The following is a 12,881-nucleotide window of genomic DNA, read 5'->3' on the forward strand; positions in this document are numbered from 1 at the left end:
ACAGGATTAGAGAGGGTCCTACGATGCTTTATAAATAAATTAAAGGGAAGAGGTTTACCAAGGAAAGAGTAGGGTCCTTTAGTGACTAAGGGACAGCCTGTGTGTGAGCAGCAGCATATTGCAAGGGTGTGAAATGAATGTTTCTCCTCAACTTCACTTTGGTAAAGAAGAATATAGGCATGGAATTCAGGAAAAAGAGACTGAGAGGAACTTCCATAGTTTGACTGACAGAATGGGAGAGTATTTGTTGGGCTTGAAACAGACACGTCCACTGGCCCAGATGATTTCCACCACAGGCCACTGTGGGAAGGTTGCCAGTAAACTGCAGGGAATCCTACAAAAATTGTTATCTCCTCTCTGGCAACGGGGAATGCGCCAGAGAACTGGAGGATGGCTGCTGTGGTTACACTTTTGAAGCAGGTAGAGATGAACCCAGGAAATCACACACTGGAGTCTTGCATCACTGGTAGGGATATTATTGGTGACAATTCTGAAGGACTGAATTAATACCCATTTGGAAAGGCACTGGTTAATTAAGTATAGTCAGCATGGCTTTGTCATGCCTCAATGTGTTTGATTTCTTTCTTGAAAATCCATGAGCACCTGTCTGACTTGGAGCAATTTTGATTTCTTGCAAGAAGTGAGCACGGCAGATGCTGGGGATCAGAGTCGAAGACTGTGGTGCTGGAAAAGCACAGCCGGTCAGGCAGCATCCGAGGAACAGGAGAATCGGCGTATCAAGCATGTTCTCTTCATCTGGAATGTGGGGGGTAGCCCAAGGGTGCTGAGAGATGAATGGGAGGGAGTGGGGGAAAGGGAGCCAAGAATGCGATAGGTTGATGGAGATGGTGGTGGAAGGTGATAAGTGAGGAGTGTGGAACGCATAGGTGGGAAGGAAGATGGACATGTGGGACAGGTCAAGAGGGTGGTGCTGATTTGGAAGGTTGGATCTGGAATAAGGTGTGTGGAGGGGAATTGAGGAAACTGGTGAAATCCACATTGATCCATGTGGTTGGAGCTTTCAAAGGCAGAAGATGAACACTTCTTTCTCCAGGCGTCGCGTGGTAACGTTTTGGTGGTGGAGGGGGCCCAAGACCTGCATGTCCTTGGCAGAGTTGGACGGGGAGTTAAAGCATTTGGCCATGGGGTGGCGGGGTTTGTTTCGTGCGTGTGTCCCAGAGATAGTGTCAGAAGAATTCTACAAGTCGGCGTTCTGTCTCCCCAACACAGAGGAGACCACTTCGGGAGGAATGGATACAGTGGATAACTCTCTTTCCGTGTGTTCGTTGGTTTTATTTCAGGAATGCCTACTCAGTAGAGTGGTCAAATAAATTGTTTTCTCAGAATTTAACAATAATATCTTCCCATAAACCACGGAAAGAACAAATTATGTTCTTGAGGACACGACCTCACTAGACAAGAGCAATGTAAGAAAATGTGACAGCGGTGACATCCACCAGCCTGCTCCCAAACCCTTTATTCCCAATGAGCTCCAGTGGCAAACAAAACAGGAACAAACTTTTGAATAACTTAAAATCAGAAATTGCTCAGAAAACCCTCAGCAGGTCTGGCAGCATGTGTGGGAAGAGAACCTTATTGTCCAGTTCTAAACACCGGTCACTGGACTCGTAACATTAACTCGGCTTTCTCTTACCAGTCGCTGCTGGGTTTCTTCAGTAATTACCGTTTTTATATTTATTTCAGATCTCCTGCATTCACACTTTGTTTCTTTTTATTTGCAAATGCACACTCATAGCTGGCACTCAGAGCCAAGAGAGGTAGGATAGCAGACCAGGAATTATTGAGGTTAATAACAGATGAAAGATTCTCATAATCCGGTCCAGATCAGCAAGGGAACCAAAACTGAGAGACAATTTCCAAAAAGAAACTACTTTGCATTTGTTTGGCTTTGAATGATTCTGAAAACCAGTCGCCATGGAGAGTTCAGCACCTGCTTCAGCTCCTCCCTGAATTTCCCTGGTGTTGCAACATAAATAAATGTGTTTGGGCAGGAGCTCAAAAATTTTAGCATCATTCCCGTTTCGCTGGCGATATATCCAGGGTTTGTGCGGTCCACGCTGTCGTAAATGCTGTTTACCATTCTAGTCGTTGTAAAACTAATCACCGCTGTCAGCCACACCAGTAAGAAAGAGCCTGATACAGCAAAGAGGAAAATTATGGATTTCTTTCGGTTCTCCATCTCTGGATCTCGATGATTCTCACTGTGGGTACCTCGCAGACTGCTCCGTGCTCTGCTGCTGAGCAAGACATGTTTGATTGTCATAGAATTGAAAAAGGCCATTAATGTAAAGGGAAGCCAAACGACCCACACAGTGTGAAACCAGGCAAATGCAGCCCCTGGGGGTGAGGAGAAAAATGCTACACGTGTCTGACATCCCCACTGCAGATTGTGAATTACTCGCTGATGTTCATAGGCAAATAAGAAGGGGGTATTCTTGAACATAATCACAACAAAGAGGGTTGTTATAACCAAAACCGCAGTTTTCTTGGTGCAATACCACGCCTTAAACCTTTGCCAGCAGATCATTACAAATCGGTCAAATGTGAAGGAAACAGTGAACCAAATGGACACATCAATTGCGAGAGGTGCTATATAAACAAGTAAAGTACATATTGAAGTCAGTGACAGGAATGAAAGGGGAAAATTATAACTGATCACATGGTATAGCAGCACATTATTGATCATGAGCAGTAGATCTGATACTGCCATGGCCAACATGTAGATGCAGATACACCTGGAAAGGCTGCAGTTTCCCCTGCAAAGAATCACAATTGTCAGGGTGTTTGCTGGAAGGAAAAACAGAGGAGGGTTATAATGTCTCAAATCATTGCCAGGAAAGAAATGCATCATTTGACAGTATCCAAAAAATGTCAACGAACAAATTATTTGGAAATGCTTACCAGGAATAGCAACAGCCAAGAGTGTTGGGTAATAAATGGCTCTTATCAGCAGAATAACTGGCTGTCCCATCTTCTTGTGGTTAAAGTATTCTCTTAGATTTGAAGCATCCAGCTGGTGCCCAACTGAAGCAATGAATATAACCTTTCATTTATAGAAGCTTTGATTCTCCAGACAGCCAGCGATGAAATCATAATTAGTGTTAGTTACAAGCATTCAGTAAATACAGTCGTCTCAGTTGTTTTGTACGTATCAGGTTAAAGAAAAATAGAGTTGCTATTAGACAGTAAAAAGAAATAAAATGTTCAATGTGGAAGTTATCGCACTGTGCTGTGCTGAAACATTTTTCTCCAGCAAGTGTGACAGTCAGACATCCGGCTTCGATGTAATGCTTAGTTTCTCACAACCCGAGAACATAAAGTACAAACAAGGAATCAATAAGAATTGGGATGCAGAACTCAAAGCACTTAGACAAAATGACAAACTGAATAGCCAGGGCTACAAGCCGTCTGTGAATGATACAAAGTTGAGCGAAAGTCCAGTATGAGTAAATGTTAGCTAAATATGTTATTGATACAATGAGAGCGAAAACCTTAGCATTCAGATCAAGATGCCGAATCAGTTGGTTCGAGATGAGAGAGTAATGGGACGGTGTTGTTCGGAGCTTGGGCTGAGTGCCAGAGTTCATAGAGTTGAATGATGGAGGCCAGTGAGCCAAGAGCCTTAATCACTGCTCTGTCTACCTGCGCCTCCATTTTCAGAAAACAGTGCACCTGAACGCCACGATCCCTCTGTTCCACTACACTCATTAAGGCACTGTCATTTACCATGAAACTCCTACCTTGATTTGACTTTCCAAACCTCACACTTATCCATATGAAATTCTATTTACCATTTCACGGCCCACTTCTCCAGCTGATCAAGGTCCTGCTGCAATTCCTGATAACCTTCCTCATTGTCCTCAATATCACATATTTTAGTGTCATATGCAAACTTACCAATCAGCACAGCACAAAAATAGACCCTTTGGTCCAACTACTCTAAGACGACCAGATTTTCTGAACAAATCTCATCCCATTGACCAGCATTTGACCCACATTGCTCTTATCCATTTCTACTCACATATCCATCAAGATGCCTCTTAAATGTTGTAATTGTACCAGCCTCCAACAATTGTTTTGGCAGCTCATTCCATGCACGCACCACCCTCTCAGAAACAGTTGCGAAGAAATAATGATGACTGTGTGAAAGATACTATCGGTCATGAGTGACTTTAATCTACATATACACCAAGTGTATATACGCAGACCCAAGGTAGTCTTGGTCTGGCAGCATTGCTGGAGAAAATACAGAGTTCAACTCCATTTCTCGCCACCACAGGTACTGTCAGGACAGCTCAGTTTTCCCTGTAATTTATGTCCTTGGTTGTGTCAGGTGCCTATCATCTGCAGTTCTTTGTTTTATCTTAAAGGAGGTTAAATAATAGTCCATGGTCTGGTTGCGAATCACTTTCACAGAGCAACGCATTCTACAGCTAACCAGGCAGCATATAATATTAGATCTGCTAATGCTGCAACAACACAGGGTTATCGTGACCACAAAGTGAAGGCAACCCAATGTAACAGTGGTCTTAACATAATTAGGTATAATTTCAGGTTTGAGAGGGAAATGAGTGGATGTAAAGCTGGTGATTTCACCTTAAATGGGACAAATGTGAGGACACCAGGTGAAATGAATTTGAGAATTAGGTCATGCGCGCTGTAAGACCAGATATTGTGTCAGACAGTTGAGAAGATATCTCAGAACACACAGCACAAGTACAATTTAACAAGACAAAAGTTTGCAATGGAATAATGCATGAAGTGAACTGAGAATTCAAACATTGAAAACACATTCATTTCCAAAATAAGAAGAATGTAAAAGAGTAGAAATTTTGGAAGTATTTTGCTTTTAAAATGGCTCATAAAGAAGGGAAACTTGTTTCGGAGACAAACAGAATGGTGAGAAATGCAACAACAGATAGTAAGTGTATCTATCGGCATTATTGAACAGAAAAGCAATATTTTCATGACCTGGTTTTCTGGAGAATATATTTGGGGAATATATGTTGAAAAATAAGGAAACGACAGGTATTAAAATCCAAAATAGATACAGAAGTAGGTAACTTGTCCTTTCACGTAATATCCATCACTCAATGAGATTATGTCTGATCTAACACGCCTCAGCCCCACTTTCCCGCCTTTTCCCCCGAACTCTTCATTCCCTTCCTGATTTAAATCTGTCTCTCCCAGCCTTGAATATACTTAATGACCCAACTTTGGCAGCCCGCAGTAAAGAATTCCAGAGATTCACTGCACTCTGAAAGAAGAAATTACTGCTCATCTCTGTCTGAAAGGTATGACTCGTTGTTCTTATATGATACCCTCTATTCCTAGACTCTCCCAAAACGGGAACCAATCTCTCCACATCTACTTTCTCAAGTCCCCTAAGAATGTTGTATGTTTCAGTAAGATCTCCTTTCTTCCTTCTACATTCCAGTGAGTACAGGCCTAAACTTGTCACTGCCTGCTCCACAGACAGGCACTCTGGGTAGGAGGAGAAGGCAGAGAGGAGGTGGACAGGATTCAGAAGACCAAGCAAATTGCTCAGTCAGAGCAGTAAACATTGTTTATTTGAACTTTATAAGACCCTTTTACATGGTGGGCTAATTAGCAAAATAATATCACATGGGATTTGGGGGAGCGTGCCAATTGGATATAAATTTGGCTTCACTGCAGGAGACAGGGAGTCATGGGGAAGTTGTTTTTTTTCAGACTGGAGGCCTTTGGCCAGTGGTGAACAACAGGAATTGGTGTTGTTTGTCATTTACACAAAAGATTTAGATGAGAATATATAAGGCCTGGTTATTAAGCTTATGGGTGACACCAAGACAGACGAAGAAGGTTATTTTAGATTACAATGAGATATTCATCAATTAGCTCACAGAGCTGAAGAGGGGCAGAAGGAGTTTAGTTTGGATAAATGTGACGTATTGCATTTGGAAAAACAAACAAAGTTGCTGGACATATATTATAAGTGAGGCCTTAGATAGCATTGTAGAACAGGGAGAGACCCATGGGTTCAGGTAGATAATTCTTTGTATCACGGTAGACAGGGTTGTTAAGAATGTGTTTAACATGCTTTCGTTCATTGCTCCGAGCTTTGAGTATTGGAGTTGGGACATCATGTTGAGCTTGTACAGACATTGCTGAGGCCTCCAAGGAGTACTGTGCACAATTCTAGTCACCTTTTTCCGGGAAGAATTTTATTAAGCTGGAGAGGGTTCAGAAGAGATTTGCCACGAAGGAAGGTTTGTTTTATAAGGAGAGGTTGGATAGTCTGGGACTTTTTTCGCTGGATCATAGGAGGTTGAGGGGTGATCTTATAAAATCATGAGGGGTGCAGGTAAGGTGAAAGGCAGGTGACTGTTACCTAGGGCGGTGGATTTCAAGACTGGGCGCTTATTGTTTCAATGTCAGAGAGGAAAGATTTAAATAAAACATGAGGGACGTTTTTTAACAGTGTTGAATGAACTGCCAGGGGAAGTGGTGGATGCAGGAACAATTACAAAATTTAAAAGACATTTAGATAAGTTCATGAATAAGAAACATTGGGAGGGATATAGGCCAAGCCCAGCCAGGTGGGACGAGTTTAGTTTGGGTTTATGGTCAACAGAGACTGGTTGGACCAAAGGGTCAGTTTCTGTGCTGTCTGAAAACATGAGTTTACAATTGACAGGAGGAAACCCTCTGGGTACTAATGCACTCTAGGGATGGAAACTGGTGTCCTGACCTGTTCAGGCCGATTCAGGACTCCAGACCCACAGCAATGTGGTTAACACTTAGCTGTCCGTTGGGCAATATGAGAATGTACAATTAATGCTGATTGTAGCCAGTCACACCCTCTGCCTGGTAAGGACCAATGAAAAACAATCATTCCTCTGTTTTATTGCTGAAAGTGTGAATATGAACATTGCCTCACTCAGACTTAGCCTCACATTTTTTGGGTTCCACTGATTTATTCGTTATTTTCTCTACTTCATCTTAAAGGTTTGGTCTTTGTCTTCATTTTGGGATTGAAGGTCATGTCTGACCTGTGGGCAATGTTATGATCAAGCATTTCATCATTCCCAAGAAGCCCAATCATTTATTAGGGATGAATTAAGCCATAAAAGTGTCAGCAAATAGTTTATGTTTGCTTCAGATTCCTGTTGAATTTTCATAGAATCATAGAATTCCTGCAGGATGGAAACAGGACCTTCAGTCCAACACATCCACACCGACCCTCTGAACAATAACCCACCCAGACCCATTTCTATTCCCTATCCTATTATTAACTATTTATCCATGAGTAATGTACCCTAACCTACACATCGCTGAAATCTATGGGCAATTTAGCATGACCAATTCACCTAACCTGTACATCTTTGCACCGTGGGAGGAAACCGGACCATCTGGAGAAAACCCACTCTCCCAGGCATGGGTAGAAAGTGCAAACTCTACCCAAACAGTGGAAAGAGGCTGTCCTTGCTGCTTTTAACATTTCTCCAACTCTCACTGTTTGGCACGATTCAGTATCGAAGCATTATCTTTTGTTAAAATTGAATAGTGATTTCACAGGTACATTCCCATTTGCCTACGTTTCTGCCTTTCCAGTGGAATATATTTGTTCTTATCCACACTGATCATCTTTGCAATATTTTCCGCTGTTGTATCTGTTGTGAAGTTGAAAGCATATATGTTCACTCGAAAAGAGAAAGCTTTTCCTGAAGTTTGAAGTGAAGTTCAAGTGCAGGCTCAACTATCCGAATGGAAAGGATGGCAAACAGGCTGTTCCCAAAATAGATACACATAACAAATACCTATAAAATGGATACCCGAGGTTTGGTTGCTGTTTTGACAACAATGGGAATTTAACCAATTAGTTTGAATTATGCCCAGGATACTAAAATCCAATTGCTTTTAAATTTATTGTGTTGGCAACATTTGACCAATGGGATGGGGTGCATAAAAAAGTGAAGGCATTTTGAAAATTGGTGAGAGAGAGCAACTGCCACTGATTTGCCGAGCACCTGCCTCAGATCCGGACCGCTAATTGCCATAGAGCCGGACATCTAACTCCCATTGAGCCAGCCAGCTAACTGCCATATATCCAGACACTTAACGGCAATAGAACTGGACAGCTAACTGCCATAGAGGTGTACAGCTAACTCCCTTAGAGCCCGGCAGCTAACTCCCATTGAGCCAGACAGCTAACGGCCATAGAGCTGGACAGCTAACCGTCATAGAGCTGGACAGCTAACTGTCATAGAGCTGGACAGCTAACCGTCATAGAGCTGGACAGCTAACTGTCATAGAGCCAGGCAGCTAATTGCCATATATCCACACAGCGAACTGCCATACAGCCAGGCAGCCAACTGCCATAGAGCCAGGCAGCTAACTGTCATAGAGCCAGGCAGCTAACTGCCATACATCCACACAGCTAAGTACCACAGAGCCAGACAGCTAACTACCATAGAGTCACTCCGCTAACTGGCATAGATCCACACTGCAAATTGCCGTAGAGCTAGACAGCTAATTTCCATGGAGCTGGCGAGCAAACTGCCCATTGCACATCTCGCTCTCAAAGAAATTAGAAAACACTGTGTATCAATGCACCCTTTCGTGGAAGACCTACTTCCAGTCAAAAGAAAGAAAGCAGATGACCCAGGGAAATCACAGACAGAAGATTGAAGACAGCAGAGCAGACAGAGACTGTGTGGCCTTGAGATTAATTTAATGTAATGCTTAATAAATATCTTATTGGAACAGCATTTTTATTTACTGATTTGGGATCATATTCTGAGTCGTTCAGAAAACGGGGCTTGGATTTGTGACTAGTTCGTATTTAGTATTCACGATTAGAGTCAAGAAAATAAATTGTTATTTTTCTTTAAAGACTCAAATTTAGGAGGTTCCTGCCGCTATCTGATATAAAGACAGGTCACTGTGAATAAACCTGCTTATTGGCTGTGTATCTCATGGAACATTGTTTATTCTGCACGTCTGCCTTGCATTCTGCTTCAGCTTGTTACCATCATGAAAAAAGATGTGTTTCATATTGAGCCTGTTACCTGCTCCACTTTTTAAACATGTTTTTTTTTTACCTTTGCGTTTCACCTTTTTGAAAGAATCAAGTAACAAATTTTGGCCTGAATGTTGGCTTGTCACAATTAAGATAGAGTTGTGTAATTCCTCACGAAACAGTAGCACACCCTAGAAATGTTGTCCATTGTTTCCCACTCACTTGTAGGACATGGACATCGCTGGCTGGGTCAGCACTTGTTACCCATCGCCAGTTGGCATTTGAGAAGGTGGGGTGGGCTGCCTTCTTGAACCGCCACAGTCCCAGGTAATTCTGGGATTTAGACTCAGCGACAGTGAAACAACATCTTTTCCAAGTCAGGATGTCTTGGAGGGGAAATTGCGGGTGGTGGTAATCCCATGTATTTTCTGCTTCCCCCTACCCCCCGACCCCCAGCCTGTGTTACTAGATGGAGTTGGCCATGGATTTGGAAGGTGCTGTTAAGATGCTGATTCTTATCGAATTTCTACAGTGCACCTTGTGGACAGTGCACACTGCTCAGGGATTGGTTAGCTCAGTTGGCTGAATGGCTGGTCTGTGATGTGGAATGATGACAACAGCATCGGATGAGGTCACCATGGAAGCATCAACTTCTGAACATCAGGTGAAAGCTGATGAGCAGTCATCTCTCTCATTTGGAAGAACAATGGTCTCATTATCCAGAACTATTGTGACACTCAATGCAGATTGACGCTCAATGTCTGACTGTGTACATGAGCCCTGGTAGAGGGTACTGAAGAGCTCCATAGAAACTAAATTGTTTCAAAGTGAAGCTTGCTACAGAAGGATACATCAACTCACGAGTTTTGCCCTGAAGCCTTTTCTAAAAATTGTTGAACCCAGGCCTCTGAAGCACTATGCAAATGTTTTCCCAAATGAAATTCTCTGAATCAGAATAATTCACCCCTGAAGCAGGTACAAATGGAAACCTGGAGTCACCTGGCTGTTTTGGACTAGACCAGACCACGCCCCTTTAAAATATTTTAAGAAAGAAGCCGAGACCCTCGTGTTTTCCCATTTTAAAGGTAGATGTGAAATGCCCTTTTCCAAATGCGACGCAACTGTTCAAAAGCCTCGATGTTCAGCAAAACAATTTATTTAAACATTGCTGTTAGACTATAAACAAAAGAAAGAGGAATTTAGAACAGCTTAACTCTTGGAAAACATTGCTGAATAATAGATACAGTAACACTATAGTGCCAACATAGTCACCATCCCATAAACACATGTCTTAGCAAAAAAGGAACATTCAGACAAGGATTCTCACATACAGTTTTTCTAATCCAGGAGGCAAAGAACACACAAGAGAGAATTCAGAGAGTGTAACAGCCTGGAGATATTCACTGAAGAAACCAATGTTTTTAATATCCAATACCCTTTTCTTAATACTGAACCAAAACGCGAAATAAGAGCAGAAAGGCTGCTCCGTGAGAGCTGGCTATGCCCAGGCTGTTTCAATTGTTCCAACACTCTAATAAAAAAACACACACCCCAAGGCTTCACAAATTGTTTATTTTCTTACAGATAGCTCCACTTGTCTGCCTTGCAATCTCTCTTCAAAAAAGGCCTGTACAAAATAACTCTGAATGTGACAATATTTTCACATGGCTCAGAGACAGGGACACTACCACTGTGGCACCAGAGCTCTCCCTGAGCATTTCTCATACTCCAGTGGGTCTCAGTGTTGGAATAAGTATCGAGGAGTCACGGAAGTTCATAGCAATGCTCAAGGAGACTCTGCATTACATTGCTATATGAGAGAGGTCGAATTGCAGTGCAGGAATTCATCGGGTTACTATCAGATTGAAGAAAATAAGGTTCCAGTCCAGATAGGCAAGGGAACAAAATCTGAGACCCAATATTCCAAACAGTGGCTACTTTGAATTGGCTCGGTTTTGGATGACTCTTAAAATCAGAAACCATGGAGAATTCAACACCTTCTTCAGCTCCTCTCTGAACTTCCTTTGTGTTGCAGCATAAATAAATGTGTTTGGGCAGGAGCTCAAAAATTTTAGCATGGTTCCAGTTTCGGTGGCGATATACCCAGGATTTCTGAAATCACCTGTGTAGTAAATGCTGTTGATCATTCTAGTTATTGCAAAACTAATCACCGCTGTCATCCACAGCAGTAAGAAAGAGCCTGATACAGCAAAAAGGAAAATGATGCATTTATTTCGGTTCTCCATCTCTGGATCTCGATGATTCTCACTGTGGGTACCTCGCAGACTGCTCCGTGCTCTGCTGCCGATCAAGACGTATTTGATTGTCATAGAATTGAACAAGGCGATTAATGTAAAGGGAAGCCAGATGACCCACACAGTGTGAAACCAGGCAAACGCAGCCCCTCGGGGTGAGGAGAAAAATGCTACACGTGTCTGGCACCCCCACTGCAGCTTGTGAATTACTCGCTGGTGTTCATAGGCAAATAAGATGGGAATGTTCTTAAACACAATCACACCAAAGAGAGTTGTAATAACCAAAACCGCAGTTCTCTTGGTGCAATACCTCGACTTAAACCTTTCCCAGCAGATCACTACAAATCGGTCAAATGTGAAGGAAACGGTGAACCAAATAGACAAATCGATTGCGACAGGTGCTACATACTTACATATTGAAGTGAGTGACAGAAACGACAGGGGAAAATTATAACTGATGATATGGTATAACAGCACATTGTTGATCATGAGCAGGAGATCTGCTGTTGCCATGGCCAACATATAGACGGAGATACACTTGGAAAGGCTGCAGTTACCCCTGCAAAGAATCACAATTGTCAAGGTGTTTGCTGTAAGGAGAAAGAGAGTGGAGTTTGATAACGTTTAAATGCATTGTTCATAAAATTATATCTTTTTATGTTATCCAACAAGTGGCAAAGAAGAAATGACTTAGAAATGCTTACCAGGAATTCCAATCGCCACAAGTATTGGGTAATAAATGCCTTTTATCAGCAGAATGACTGGTTGCCCCATCTTCTAGTGTTTGAAGTATTCTTTTAAAGATTAGCCTTCTAGCTGCTGCACAACCAAGGCAATGAAAATAACCATTTATTTATAGATATTTTGATTCTCCAGGCAACCAGTGATGAAATCATAATTAGTGTCAGTTACAAGCATTAAGTAAATAGAGTCAAGTCATCTGTTTTGCACATGTCACGTTAAAGGAAAATAGTACAGTTCCATGGGTGTGTAATAAAATTTGTAATACGTTGATTTGAAAAATAGGAGTATTTCAGGACTTTTGATCGCTAGAAATAGATGTTCAACATCATGTTTATTTTTCACCAGGAAGATAGTTTAACTTACATCAGCAATTTAAAACATGGAATAATTATGAAATGGCATCCATTACTCAGCCCTGGTTCCAAGATGACAAACACTGATACCGAAATATGCGAAACTACCAAGAATCTGTGAGATATGGGAAGCTTGGAGAAAGATGGGTGGGTGTAACTGTTAGATTACGGATGACTTTCATACGATGGAGAGAAAACTTTGCCATAAAGACCAAGGTGCAGTAACTGTTTGGCTAGAGATGAGAAAGAGTAAAAGGAACAAGTTGTTTAGAATTATGGGATAAAGATGCTTTGGCATTAATTAATTGTAGCAGGGATGGTTAGGGCGAAGTAATGGCGATATTGCGAAAGGTTTGGCATAATCACGGATGGTTTTCATTATTGTATACACTGGATGACACTGATGAATTTCATTTAGATCTGATAGCACTGATGGAGGGAAAATAGAGTAAATCTCTGTTATTGTACTACAGGGGCCACCAGATCACACGAGTTTCTCCTCCAATT

This window comes from Hemiscyllium ocellatum, chromosome 40, assembly GCF_020745735.1.
Source record: "Hemiscyllium ocellatum isolate sHemOce1 chromosome 40, sHemOce1.pat.X.cur, whole genome shotgun sequence".
Classification (NCBI taxonomy): Eukaryota; Metazoa; Chordata; class Chondrichthyes; order Orectolobiformes; family Hemiscylliidae; genus Hemiscyllium; species Hemiscyllium ocellatum.